We start from the raw sequence: 13108 nt of genomic DNA, 5'->3' as shown, positions 1-13108 counted from the left end.
GCGAATTGTGCATGTAAAGTAATGGCTGCGTGAACGAACTTTGTATTTTCTAGTAGGCTTATGTGTAAATGTTTATTATCAAGTAGAATTTCATGTGATTAAATTGTTTCTGAAAAATTGCTTTAAACTTACGCGAATAAAAACAAGGGTAAAATCCTAGGCCGACTAGTGGAGATACATGCTCTTACCTCCATCATCCAATCGGCAACGATTTTTCTCATTTGAACGGTCACCTCGGTCTGCACAGTAGGAAAACAATTGGAAAGAAGGGCATATCGCTCTTCGATCTTCAAAATATTAACTAGCACGCGCTTGGTGAGCAAAACTTTGTCCGGATAGGCCCTGTTTTCTGGCGTTTCGCAACAGAACAAGTCCATCATATTTGCAGTCCAAAGATTAATTTTATTGTTTCTTTTTGTTTTTTTTTACTGTTGTATCTTTCAAGTTCCAATACCGCACGTATATTTGAATCACAGACAAGTACACTACAGTTTGTTTATTATAATAACTACACGGTAACAGTAAAAAAAGAATTAAAATGCTTTTCGAGTTGTGGAAATGACTGTGGTTTGAAAACCAGAGCGCACAGCTGATCTCAGTCAAGAATTGGATAGCTTTGCTGCAGCGACACTCAGTGGTCGGAAGCAAATGATGATTGCCGGCTTTTCCACGATAAGCTGAGCCGGTATCTCTGCCACTTGTACCCCCACTACGACACTAGCAGCCAGGATTCCCGCTCCTTCGAGCCTTGGGCTCTCTACGTATTATGCCATATCGCCCATTGTGGTGCTTTTAATCCTTTGCCGCTGATTTCAAGCCCAACCAGCAAGATGTTTTACCGCCATTCATAAAGAATTCCATACCGACTGAAATTAACAAATTGCCACTTGCCACGACGACGTATCGCGTTAAAAAAAAACTGCTTCCAGATAAAATAACGAATTTGTTTAAATTTATTGTAAACTTCATTTAACACCATTACAATCTTTAACAACGTAATAAAACCGTACAATAAATATTAAACACGACTTGGAAAACTGTTTCAGTTGGTTTATCAGTATCTTCACTAATCATTCTATACGTATTTCGCCTTCTTCAGGAGCTTTTAATTAATGGCAAGATTTAGGATAGGGAATGAGTGTAGAGGATGTAGATATTGAAAATAAGAAGAAAAATGACGATGTGCAAGTCGAGACAAATAGGAAGAAGTGTTTTTCTTTTGTTTCACTACGAGCTGCAATGATTTTTTTATTTGTACTTAATTATTTCAAAGTAGTCGACAATCAAAAAAAGACTACAGTAGGAATAGGGATAACAAGCTGTGAATAATGGATATAATTTAAGGGTGCGTACATTAAAAGTGAATTAGGATTGGCGCTTAGGATATAACAGAATGTAAGAGATGTATGTAAAAAATAACTTTGGTTAAATAAAATATGAAGATTGGAAAAACTTTGGCGGTTGTTGTAGAACAAACAAAATAGCTCAAAACCCCAACGCCAAAACACGACATTGTAGTTGTTCGAAGCACTTTTCGGTACCAAGGTTACCTTCTTCAGGGACTGAAATGAACTGTTCCTTGTTACCTTGTTACCGAAAAGTGCTTCGGACAACTACAGTGTCGTGTTTTGGCGTTGGGGTTTTGAGCTATTTTGTTTGTTCTATTTAGTTGAATAAAATTGAGTATTTTTGGTACATTATTAGATTAAACACCCTAAACGTTGCTTCATTTGTTCGCCTATAACTATTAGTTAAAAATGTTTCAAATATTCACCCACATTTATTCTAATGCAGTATCTATAATGTCGGTATGTAGATAGATCTAATAGTTAAAATTATCACAATTAGATCGCAAAAACCTACCTTGAAGAAGCCTCTTAACTAGAAGCGGATTGATTTCCAACACTATTTTGGCTTTTACACATTGTGATTTTGAGCTACGTTTTCATAATCAGAATAGGTACATACATATGCAGGTTCTAATTAAAATTAAATGCAATTTATCGAACTCAATTTAATTTGACTTTCGATCAAGAACATTTACAACACAACTGCATGATAGAAATCATTAAGGACTAGTCAAAAATATCTCTACAATAATATGTGTACATATTAACTTTAACTGTCGACGATTGCACAACAGAAAATACACGTGGTTCAATAGAGAGAAGAGACGGACACTTGTAAGTGTGTAAACTTTAAACATTGAGAAATATGCTGTCTTCGAGTTGTTAATCAGCTACAGGTTCAGTGTTAATATTTTTAAACGGGCCAGATACATAAACATATGCTTTCTAACATCCTATAACTTTAATTAAACGCAAGGATCATGATTAACAACCTTGTGGATAGTCGGAATAATCAACACGTTCTATTGCACAGGCAAACACACCGCATGTAGAAAATTATTTAACAATTTTTTTATGAAACTATATCAGACATTAGTTCTCAAAATATGCTGACAGAAATTTCCTTCATCTTCACATTTAAAATTTCAAATAGAGGAAATTGTACAAACGAAGTAATTACCATGAAAGTCAAATAGCCGAAAGTTTCAGAAATGCTCAGTTTGAAACCACCTAGAAATCCCATTAAAAAGAAATCTAAAATTTCAAAAAAGCTCAATTTGAAACCACCTAGAAGTCACATTAAAAATAAAACTTAAGTTTCAGAAAAGCTCAGTTTGAAACCACCTAGAAGTCACACTACAAAGAAAACTAAAGTTTCAGAAAAGCTCAATTTGAAACCACCTAGAAGTCACATTAAAAAGAAAACTTAAGTTTCAGAAAAGCTCATTTTGAAACCACCTAGAAATCCCATTAAAAAGAAATCTAAAGTTTCAAAAAAGGTTAATTTGAAACCACCTAGAAGTCATATTAAAAAGAAAACTTAAGTTTCAGAAAAGCTCATTTTGAAACGACCTACAAGTCCCATTAAAAATAAAACTAAAGTTTCAGAAAAGCTCAATTTGAAACCACCTAGAAGTCTCATTAAAAAGAAAACTAAAGCTTCAGAAAAGCACAATTTGAAACCACCTAGAAATCCCATTAAAAAGAAAACTAAAGTTTCAGAAAAGCACAATTTGAAACCACCTAGAAATCCCATTAAAAAGAAAACTAAAGTTTCAGAAAAGCTCAATTTGAAACCACCTAGAAATCCCATTAAAAAGAAAACTAAAATCTCGAAAAAGCTCAATTTGATTATCTCGTCAGTTATACAAGTTTGGTCAAAGATACGCTAAGAAAGCAGTGTCATAAATTCGTTCTCAGCAATCGCGTTTTGGTTTGTATGTTCCTATACACACGCTACCCAATTTATTATTTACTCCTAATGTGTTGTTAAAAAATATTTTCGGTCTAATTGAATACATGGCTAGACCGTCTAGAGTCTGGTCGGTCGCACAGGAAGAAGACTTCATATTAGGTCAAGGGTTTCAGCGATATATACCATTGGATTAAATCCAGTTTATACGAGGAACGGTCCAAAAGTAATAACATTTACGTGATACATCAATATGACTAAGTATATTTACTGATTTACAAAATGTGTAGACAAATAATAATAAAGTTTTTTGTCAATAATCCGGCATCTTAAGTGGGTTTGCCAGGGCTTTAAAGTAAGTTCTTTTAGTGACTTCTTCTGTTACAAGTTTTTAGCTCTGCTCCAAAGCTACATTGTCCAAAGCTATAACCTTTTCGCTTCATAATCATTCGCATGATCCGGCCGGAAAATTTTTGTGCTTGAGCTCGTATTCAACTCATTGTCAGTCTATTCCGCTAAAAGTTTAAGCAATTGATGCGCCGTAGTTGTCTACACGTATACATATATGTATGAGACAGACACATATGTGTACATGTGCATTATGTATGCAGACATTTAAAATTTAAAGGGCCGTCCATCTAAACCTCTAGCATCGGTTTGTTACTTACGAATTTATATTTGTATATGTACGTATGAATGTATGCATGTATTTATGTATACGTATGTGTATACTGTCACATGACTTCCCGTACAAACTCGTCGGAATAAGCGTAGGACCGCAGTGGCCAAAACAGTGTGAAAACCGAATATCATTCCGAAATAATTACTCACTCACCTTTGGTATTAAACACTGACCTCATATGTACATTAATAGTCTTAATGTCATAGCAAATCTATGCAGAAATAGCAACGTAATTTTGCCAAAAATTTAATTTTTTTGTAAGTAAGATACCTGCTACTAATAAATAATTAATGGTTAATTAACTACGTTTATAGATTTTTGTGATGATACAAGCTCCCATCAGTGACGTACGGTCCAAATGGGTCCTCAAGGAGTAACAATCTCACTGAAATTTAAAAAAATTTACTTCTTCAAAGGGTTTACACTCGGGCTCATGAGAGTCTTGCTACGCCACTGATTGATCTCATTGAAATTATGCAACCAAATAAACAAAATGTGTTAGCAGCGTATAGTTTTACCGTTTCTTTGTTTTTGTTGAGACAGCGCAATTTAATACGAGTGAGGTTAAAACGTGGCATTTACCCTTGACGGATGGGACGCCCTGTATATAAATATAGACAATTTAATCTCCACAAATTGTTAAATTTCTGCTATATAATATCATTGTATCTATTGCAATTATTTATTGTTGTATCAATCATTGTTCAGATAGATACCTGTTTGTTTTCGATTCGCGGACATTTAAACTTTAAAGGTCCCTCACTATGTTTTCCGTCTACTTAAACAATCCAAACTGTAAATATCATATGACAATCATATGTTCAAGTATCAATGTTGGCACATTCAATAAATATCTTGATGATTCGACAGACGTCGGGGAATCGTATTTCACCTCTTATTACGCAGAAAATTAGTAGTAAAAGGAATTTGCAATTGCGATACTTTTGATGCAAACGAAAAAGAAAATCAAGTGGACATTGACCGGATGGGCTTATTAAACAAACTTTTAAGTGAAAAACATAAAATTTTTGTTATGCATTAGATGTTGAGTAATCGCAAATTGCTTATAAACAAGGTTATTAATACTTGTGATGGTTCATACAGAAACATACATAAATAATGCAGATTCAGAGTAGAGAATGGAGACTGTCTTCAAGGAATAAATCAACTAAAAGAGTTTACCTTGTAAGATATTTAATGTAAAGGAAATATGTGCTTTTATAGTAAATTTCAGTTTTGTTTTAACAAAAATGCTTTCACTAGAAAATATAACATGAGAGATAAATCAATCATTCAAGGAAATATTCAAATTAACAAGCAATAAGTATCGACTAGAATATGTAAGGATTCAATCAAATCATTTTAAAAGCTTTAGAATTTAATAATTAAAATCATCCTTAATTATTGTTTAAAATTCCTTTAAAATTAACTAATTCAAACATACCAGAAATTGGTATCTATGACTTGATATTATCCTTCCGGCGTCCTTAACCCATGGTTAATGGTTCATGCCTTCGTTCTTCCATTAAATATCACCCTCACCAATATCGAAACCCACATTAGGATCCGTTCAAAAAGTCGTTTAAAAGCTATACCAATGGAACCTTAATTCTTGGTTAGTGGATTAAAACTGAGAGGGTTGAGTTGGAACCTTACATGAACCTATAATGTTTATAAGCATTAAAAGTCTGCAAGATGACAAAATAATACTGATGTGACTGCCGAGTACCCGACGTTATTATCGGGTATCCAAGGATGCTGAAAAAACTGCTAAAAACCTAACCAAACCGAGTACTCTATTCATCATTCATAATACAAATCCTTATTGCTACTTGTATAGAACATTAGAATCTGAGGTATATTTAGAATTGTTCTTACCATAATGACAAACAAATAACCCTTTTTAACACTATTAGTGTAGTCTTTTACATAAATTAAGTCATAAAATAATGTTAGAATGTGAATGGGATGTAATTGCTAGTTTTTAAAAGTCACTTGAAATTAAAAATCATTTAAATGTCCAAGGTAACTTTAATATGCAATAATAATTTATGAAAAGATTTCATCAACGTTGTGCAGGATGTTGTGGTAAAAATGTAATTCTGTTTTAATGAAAAGACTGCTTATCATCTGGTCATGGGTAGGAGATATTCAAGCGAGTGTGCGATAAATGTGTCAAGAAAGGTTATACGCACAAGCAACGTAGGTAAGTATAAAAGTAAAGTAATTTTGCAACCACGATATATTTATGCAGTTTAAATCCCTCGTTGCATGTTCGTCGAGTCAGCTGAGCATACACGACTTTTCTTAATAACAAAGAAAATTACCGCTTTCCTTGTGTTAATTAACAATTTCGCTTGCAAATTAATAATGTTCACTCGACTTCATTAATTTAATGTTTACTTTAAGAACGAAACGATTACTGAATTAATTAAAATCTTAACACAAGCAATATCGAAGGAAGAATTTAAATTACTTAACCAAAAACATCTCAAGCACTTAATGATCAAATCTATGCAGTTGTCTGAGACTTTAAAACATCTATCTCCAATTACTTCAAACAAATAATACACAATTAGAAACCTACGTAACTAAAAATAAGATTTTATTGGTACTTAATAATAATTGATTATTTTCTTCTTTTACAGTACTTTCACCTTTGCCGGTGCATTTCTTCAATTCCTACACACTTTCCGGTGTTTATTACTTTTAATACGTTTAGAATACAAAAATTTAAATTACAATTCATAAGTGTTGCCAACGTACTCAAGACTGCACATTATCAATTAAATTGTTATAATAATTTCAATGGTCTTTTCCCTATATCCTTATAAGCATTACAAACTACATTTTTATGCATAGAAGAAGTAACAAAAACCTTAAATGGCATTGACAGGATCAAATTTTTTGAAAAATTTTCCTCAGCGTATTCAGCAATTCCACATTGGACTGCGAGGTCATGTGGAACTCAACTCGAAACAGTTAAACAAAAACCCCTATTCTTTTTATCTGAAAATCAAATAAAACGAACCATATACAAGGCCATTTTTAAAGCGAAAAAGCTGAAGCACCCGGTACCATTAATATCAGTTACCCGGTTGTCTAGTACCCGGCAAATTCACTATCCAGTGCATTTCCAATATAAGGTAACACCAAAAAATTATGAAGCGTTCTTTTTTTTTGTATGTACTTGTTTGTATCAAGAATTAAACTCATGATTGACTTCACTTGCTGATTCGTATAATTAAATCAGTTGGGGACAACAATACAGAAAGTGTGCTTTATCAGGTAAATGAAAAGTGAAACTCCAAGAATTATATATATAATGTTTACAAGAATGTTATTAGCAGTCTTTACAAGGGTAACCGTCTACCATTTTTTCTAAGAAGTACAAATGACCTGCTTCCTACTCACAATCAGGTAAAAATATTTATTCAAGAAGAAATATATAAGTAAGAATAGGTAATTAAGCTGACTTAACAACCGACGACACCTTAGGGTAACGCTACCATAAATTCTGTTGAGATTTTTTTGAAAAATAATTTATATTACACTATATTTGAAATGGAAGATTCAAATTTTGGACAGCTCCCTATTTCCATTGCTATGTAATCGTAAATATAAAATTATTCTGATATTACTTTCGAAATATACAAAACACCCTTTTAATTTTCTTGCTGATTGTTAATAAATATTGTTCACTATGAAGTTGAACCAGATTTTATGTAAATAAATCGCATTTTTGAAAGTATTATCGACACATCATTTGTTAATAATGTATGGGAAATCAAAAAGAAAATCCAAGGATCTTACATGATAATTAATTTGATTCCTAGTGATAAAAAATTGTCATTCTTTTGATGTTTTCTTATCAACAGCGGATTAAATTAGAAAAAAAAAACAACAGCTAGCATTCTGCATGTCTTCGTACCTGTAAGCGGTGTTTAATTTCGAAAGCAATGAGTTTTTACGTTCCCACAGGAATAAATGGAAAACCAGATTACTAGGTCGTAAAATGAGCTGTCTGAAGACAGAACGATATTTGAATACGACACAATGTAAGCACATATTCTGAATACCTATTAGTGTACATACGTTAATGCGTCTATTTTTTCTAATCACTTAAACTACATATACCCAGGTTAGCAATTACATCTTTCAATGAAATTTTATACATACGTAGGTACTAAAATGACCTGTAAGTACAGAAGGTAACGTATTTTCTCGGAAAGGTCATGGTAAACCACTCAATTAATAAATGCATATTTATCATCACAGTTAGGGTTCTTATACTACTATATTAGTAAAATGTATCCCGACATCTAACAAAGATATTCTAAATACTGGAATCCTTTTCTCGTATAATGGATACGGAATGAAAATCCATCGAGAAATTCAAAGAAAAAGGGAACTGATATATGCAAATACAACCCTGATATCATCATCATCATCATAAGGTCGTCAGTCCTAAGACTATCTCGATACACACCTCCACACTTTCCTATCCTGAGCTAATATTCGGAATTCCCTAAAACCAGAACAACCCATATCCGTAACTATTTGCGAACAGTAATCTAATCTAGGTCTACCTCTAACTTCCTTTTCTGCCTCTAATATGTCTCTGACTAGACGTTCATGCCTGAGAAGATGTCCTACCAACCTTTCTCGCCTATCTCTTATTGACTTCCATAGAATCCTCTGTTCTCCTATTATTTCTAATACCTCTTCATTTCTAACCTTCTCTATCATCCTCATCATTCGCCTGTAACACCACATTTCGAACGCTTCTAACCTTTTCTTTTCCGCCGCGCCCACTGTCCATGTTTCGCACCCGTACAGCGCCGTGCTTCAAACATACACAGTTAACAACCTTTTCCGAATTTCTAAATTAACCATTCGCGAGCATAAAAGTGACTTCTTTTTATTAAAGGCGACTCGACCTTGCGCTATCCTCTGCTTTATATTCCTGCTACTCCTTCCGTCCTGACTTATCTGACTTCCTAGACACCTAAAATAAATTAATTAATTTAACGTCATTTAAAAACTTCTCAATGTAGTTAAGTTTCGTTACAGAGAGTTCACGCCGTGTTTAATATTCTTATTTACGAAAAAAAAGTAAAATTCCTAATTTTATTTCGAATATGTATTCCATTACTTGTAAACGGCGCCATCTGGTTGATTGACCAATGAGAAAATTTAACAACTCTTTATTAATGACACGAAAAATAAATTACCGTCACTGGAAACGTAATTGACAGAAAGAGTTGTTCAGAATCTTTTGCGGACGATTAATTATCTTTCTTATTAACAGATCTTTATGGCATGCAAAGAATAAAAGTGAATTGCGCTTTTTCTTAACGTCACCATTATCTGCCCATTGGATCTCTTCTCCGTGGTGAGTGACCATATGGAAGACGTATTGAAAAATTGATACGTTGCAAACACTGGTCATTTGAAATGTTCAAAGTACATTGTGATACAACCCTCATAACACTTATTTACACGGAATAAATAAAATAAAAATACAAGAGATATACTCACAAAAGCGATAAATCAATGCAAAAACTATAATTATGTAATGATAAAGTTAAAAGTAGGTAATATATTTGACCACATAGCAACGTTTTGTTGATAGTTACATCTTCTTCTGATTTGTATACATTTAGTGAAATTTTCAACTTCATTTTGGTCCCACCATGGGAGCGAAGTAGTACACAAGATTATTTATGGTCAAATGTAAAGAAATACTAACAAAATAGTCTAACACCAAAAGCAATAAACAGATTCCGATTAAATTGTGCAGTGAAATTTACAGTTATGGGTTTCAACGTCATTCTGGTCAAGTATTCGGAGTACCTGCCCAAATTCCATAAAAATGCTTGTAATAAAACTTTAAAAAATGTTAAAATAATATGAGATGTTACAGGCAAATGATGAGGAGGATATCGTGGATAGGGAAGGTTAAAAATGAGGGGATATTACAAAGAAATAGGCGAAATAGGTTGGTAGGATACCTTCTCAGACATGAAGGGCTAGTGAGAGATATATTGGAAGCAGAAGTAGGGATTAAGAGGAATAGAAGATGACCTAGATTAGATTACTGTTAAGAATGAGAAACGTTCTAATGTTAGGGAAATACAAAGATTAGCTCAGGATAGGAAAATATGGAGATGCGTGTTCAACCAGTCTTAGAACTGACGACCCTATGATGATGATGATGATGATGATGATGAGGTGTTGCAGATGGGATTTTCCATATAAAGATTGTATTTAAGAGCATTTAGGACTTACCAATCTCATTTCCAGGTAGAAATGGAAAACGTATGAGAATTGAGAATCTTCTTCAACTCCGAATTGATCTCCAAACAAGTTGAAGAACTTACAGACGTCGAAAGGGGGGGGGGGATCAGCTGCCGTTTTAATACTAAAAATGACATTTTATGCAATTAGAGGTTACGGAGATGCTATTTTAGACTTACGAATAGACTTATTAAACGTTCATGAGAAAGCAGACATTCAGTCCCGTCCGGATGCAGACCGGTTTTTAACTTATTAACCGTCACTTATGGATCAACAGAAAACGCTGCACTAAAAGCATTCAAACTGCACGCAGTTAATGAGCTATATATTTCAATTAGTGTGTTTAGTTAAAATAATTAGTAACGGACTTCTGGTACACGATAATCATTATTACTCTATTTTTGTAAGCACGTACCAGAAGAAAATGCAAAAATATGGAATACTACTTATAAGAGATTAGATCCATGTCAAGTTAATTGCTTAAACTTGGGGTAGGCCCCACAATTACTTCGGAACTTTTAGACGTAGCTGTATTCAAACGAAATATTTTAGATGATTATTTATTAATAAGTAGGAGAAATAAGATTAAAGTGTTTCTGATTTTAATTATCATATACGTATATTCAATTTGAATTATCCTGTATAAAAGATAAGGATATTAAGTTTTAGTGCTGCCGCCTCCTGTAGAATATTCTAACAATTTTTATTACTTGTAAATGTATATACATTCAGCTAAGTAATTTATTCACCCTCTGGAGTATTGAAGATTTGCTGTTTTAATGATTATTAGAATTTAAACACGTATGGACAGACGTGTGCATAAAAGAAGTGCGCATCTAATGTAATGGATCTCGCGATGCGTTGCAATGTGCGAAAGTAAAATTATGTTCTTAAATTTTTGATAAATATAAAGGTTCTACAACACGCAAGGAGCATGGGAAGAATTCAAAGGATGGAATGCGGTCTCAACCGGACAAGAAGTGGTAGAGAATGGCCGCAGTGCAACGTATGTATGTATGTATAGGTGCACAGAACCTATCAGACTATCTTCTCAACCAAAAAATCGCCTTGTAAAATTCAAGTCATTCTCGGAATCTTGGCGTCCATTACTTTCCAAACTATACGACGATTGTAAACCTTAATTGGTTATATCTTTTCTGCCCGTGTTTTGGATTTGTTTCACACTTCTTGTGAACACTCGGAATTTTTATTAAAACGTTGCTTATATCTCACCTCTTTCCTTTTGATGGGTACTGCACTCCCCCATTTGACAAAAAACTTTTTTGGTTGATTTATTCTCACTGGCTAATGCTGGTTAGTCATTCCAACCCATAAATAATGTAGTGCAAAACCGGAGGGTAGGTCGGGAAGTCCTTTTGAGAATGTAGGGTGGTGACTGTCCGAATATTTGTCTAAATTATCCACGAAAACTTGGACCAGGATAGACAGGCTTGGAATTGATCCGATATCGGTGGCCTCAAGCTCTAGGCCAATCAGAAATTATACGATTAAACCTAAAATTGTTGAAGAGCCCTCAAAGTTTTTCATGATAAGCTAGAAATATACATTTTATTATATTATATTTATGTTCTGTATGTATTTTATCGGATACATACATACACAGCAACGAATTTAGTTAAGAATAAATACCCTAATTTATAAATATAACCGCTCATATTATATAAACATTCATTCATATAAGTAGGTTCCATTTATGGTTTCAGTTTCAAGATTTATTTCTGTTAACATAAATCAAGTTGTAGAAAAAGCTCGTTTAAGATTTATCAAGGAGGGTTGAAACCCTCTCGCTTCACAATATGTAAAAAAAAAGTGAATCTTGATTAATATGATATAGTATAAATTACCCGTGTACTTTATCATCTCACACATTCTCTCATTTCATTAAAAAAAAAGAAGATACGACTAATCTGTCGCATGTTATTCTGACGTAAAAGAATTGGGTCTACATCTGGCCCAAGAATTTTACAACTTCTACGAAATTATAGAAGTTTATAAGGTTACCTGACTGCGAGGCCAAATGCAAACAAATAGAGGCAGTAAAGCAATTTACAATTCAAATATTTTAAAAGTTGTCGCCAGAAAGGGGCGCACTTGCTAAAGAAAACTGGTCGAAGTTGCCAATAAAAATAAAAGTTTATAATAACAAGAAACATATTAGAGAAACCAAATTACTAAATTGTTACATGTAGTGCTAGAAACAAATGGATATTAGAGACAATCTTTTTGTAAAAATTACTTACATATCAGTAAATGTCCATGGTTCGTCAACTGTGATCGAAAATATTTTCCAAATAAGCACATGTAAGTTGCCCATTATACGAGAAGCGCCAAGAGACCTATAATGGGTTACCTAAATTGCACTAATAACCAAAAAGACGAGAGTCTCTAGATCTTACATTCTGGAATCATCCTAGTACTAGACAGGCCCACCCCGACATAAAAATGTTTAGTCTCTCAGAGTCTCTGAAAGCGAGACTCGAGTCTCCGTCTCTCATCGAGACTCTCTGGTGTCGCTGAGAGAGACTGTCAAAAAAATTGTTTAGCGTCTCTGAACGAGAGACTCAAGACGCTCATAGAGAGATCCTCATTTCGTATCCAGTCTCTGAACGAGAGACTCGAGTCTCTCAGACATTTAGTTTTATTCATTCAGTCTTCTGTGAGAGACTCGAATCTCTGAATTAACAATTTTATCGTTGGAGTCTCTCATACAGAGATTGTGAGAGATCCATAAAAATACCTAGGTAATAACTGAGAGACTGTGAGAGACTATGAGAGACGCTAAAAACTATGAGAGACTGGACAGAGATTAGGGACCATACGAGAAGAACCGTCAAGAGGCCTGCA

General features: G+C 33.7%; 1 long non-coding RNA gene across 2 annotated transcripts; it reads right to left on the bottom strand.

Annotated features, from left to right (window-relative positions):
• Positions 1 to 3086: 3086 nt before the first annotated feature.
• On the bottom strand, positions 3087 to 12775 carry LOC108741437. Of its 2 annotated transcripts, XR_001938502.2 has the most exons (5): positions 12505 to 12775; positions 11477 to 11757; positions 10235 to 10367; positions 5388 to 5605; positions 3087 to 4328 (listed from the first exon to the last, which is right to left on the bottom strand). It is a non-coding gene; the product is annotated as an uncharacterized LOC108741437 (long non-coding RNA). The 2 variants fall into 2 exon arrangements; XR_001938503.2 differs by lacking the exons at positions 3087 to 4328; positions 5388 to 5605 and adding an exon at positions 8911 to 8951.
• Positions 12776 to 13108: the final 333 nt, after the last annotated feature.

The sequence above is a fragment of the Agrilus planipennis genome, unplaced genomic scaffold (genome assembly GCF_000699045.2).
Source record: "Agrilus planipennis isolate EAB-ADULT unplaced genomic scaffold, Apla_2.0 scaffold275, whole genome shotgun sequence".
Classification (NCBI taxonomy): Eukaryota; Metazoa; Arthropoda; class Insecta; order Coleoptera; family Buprestidae; genus Agrilus; species Agrilus planipennis.
This window is presented reverse-complemented; position numbering and strand designations above follow the sequence as displayed.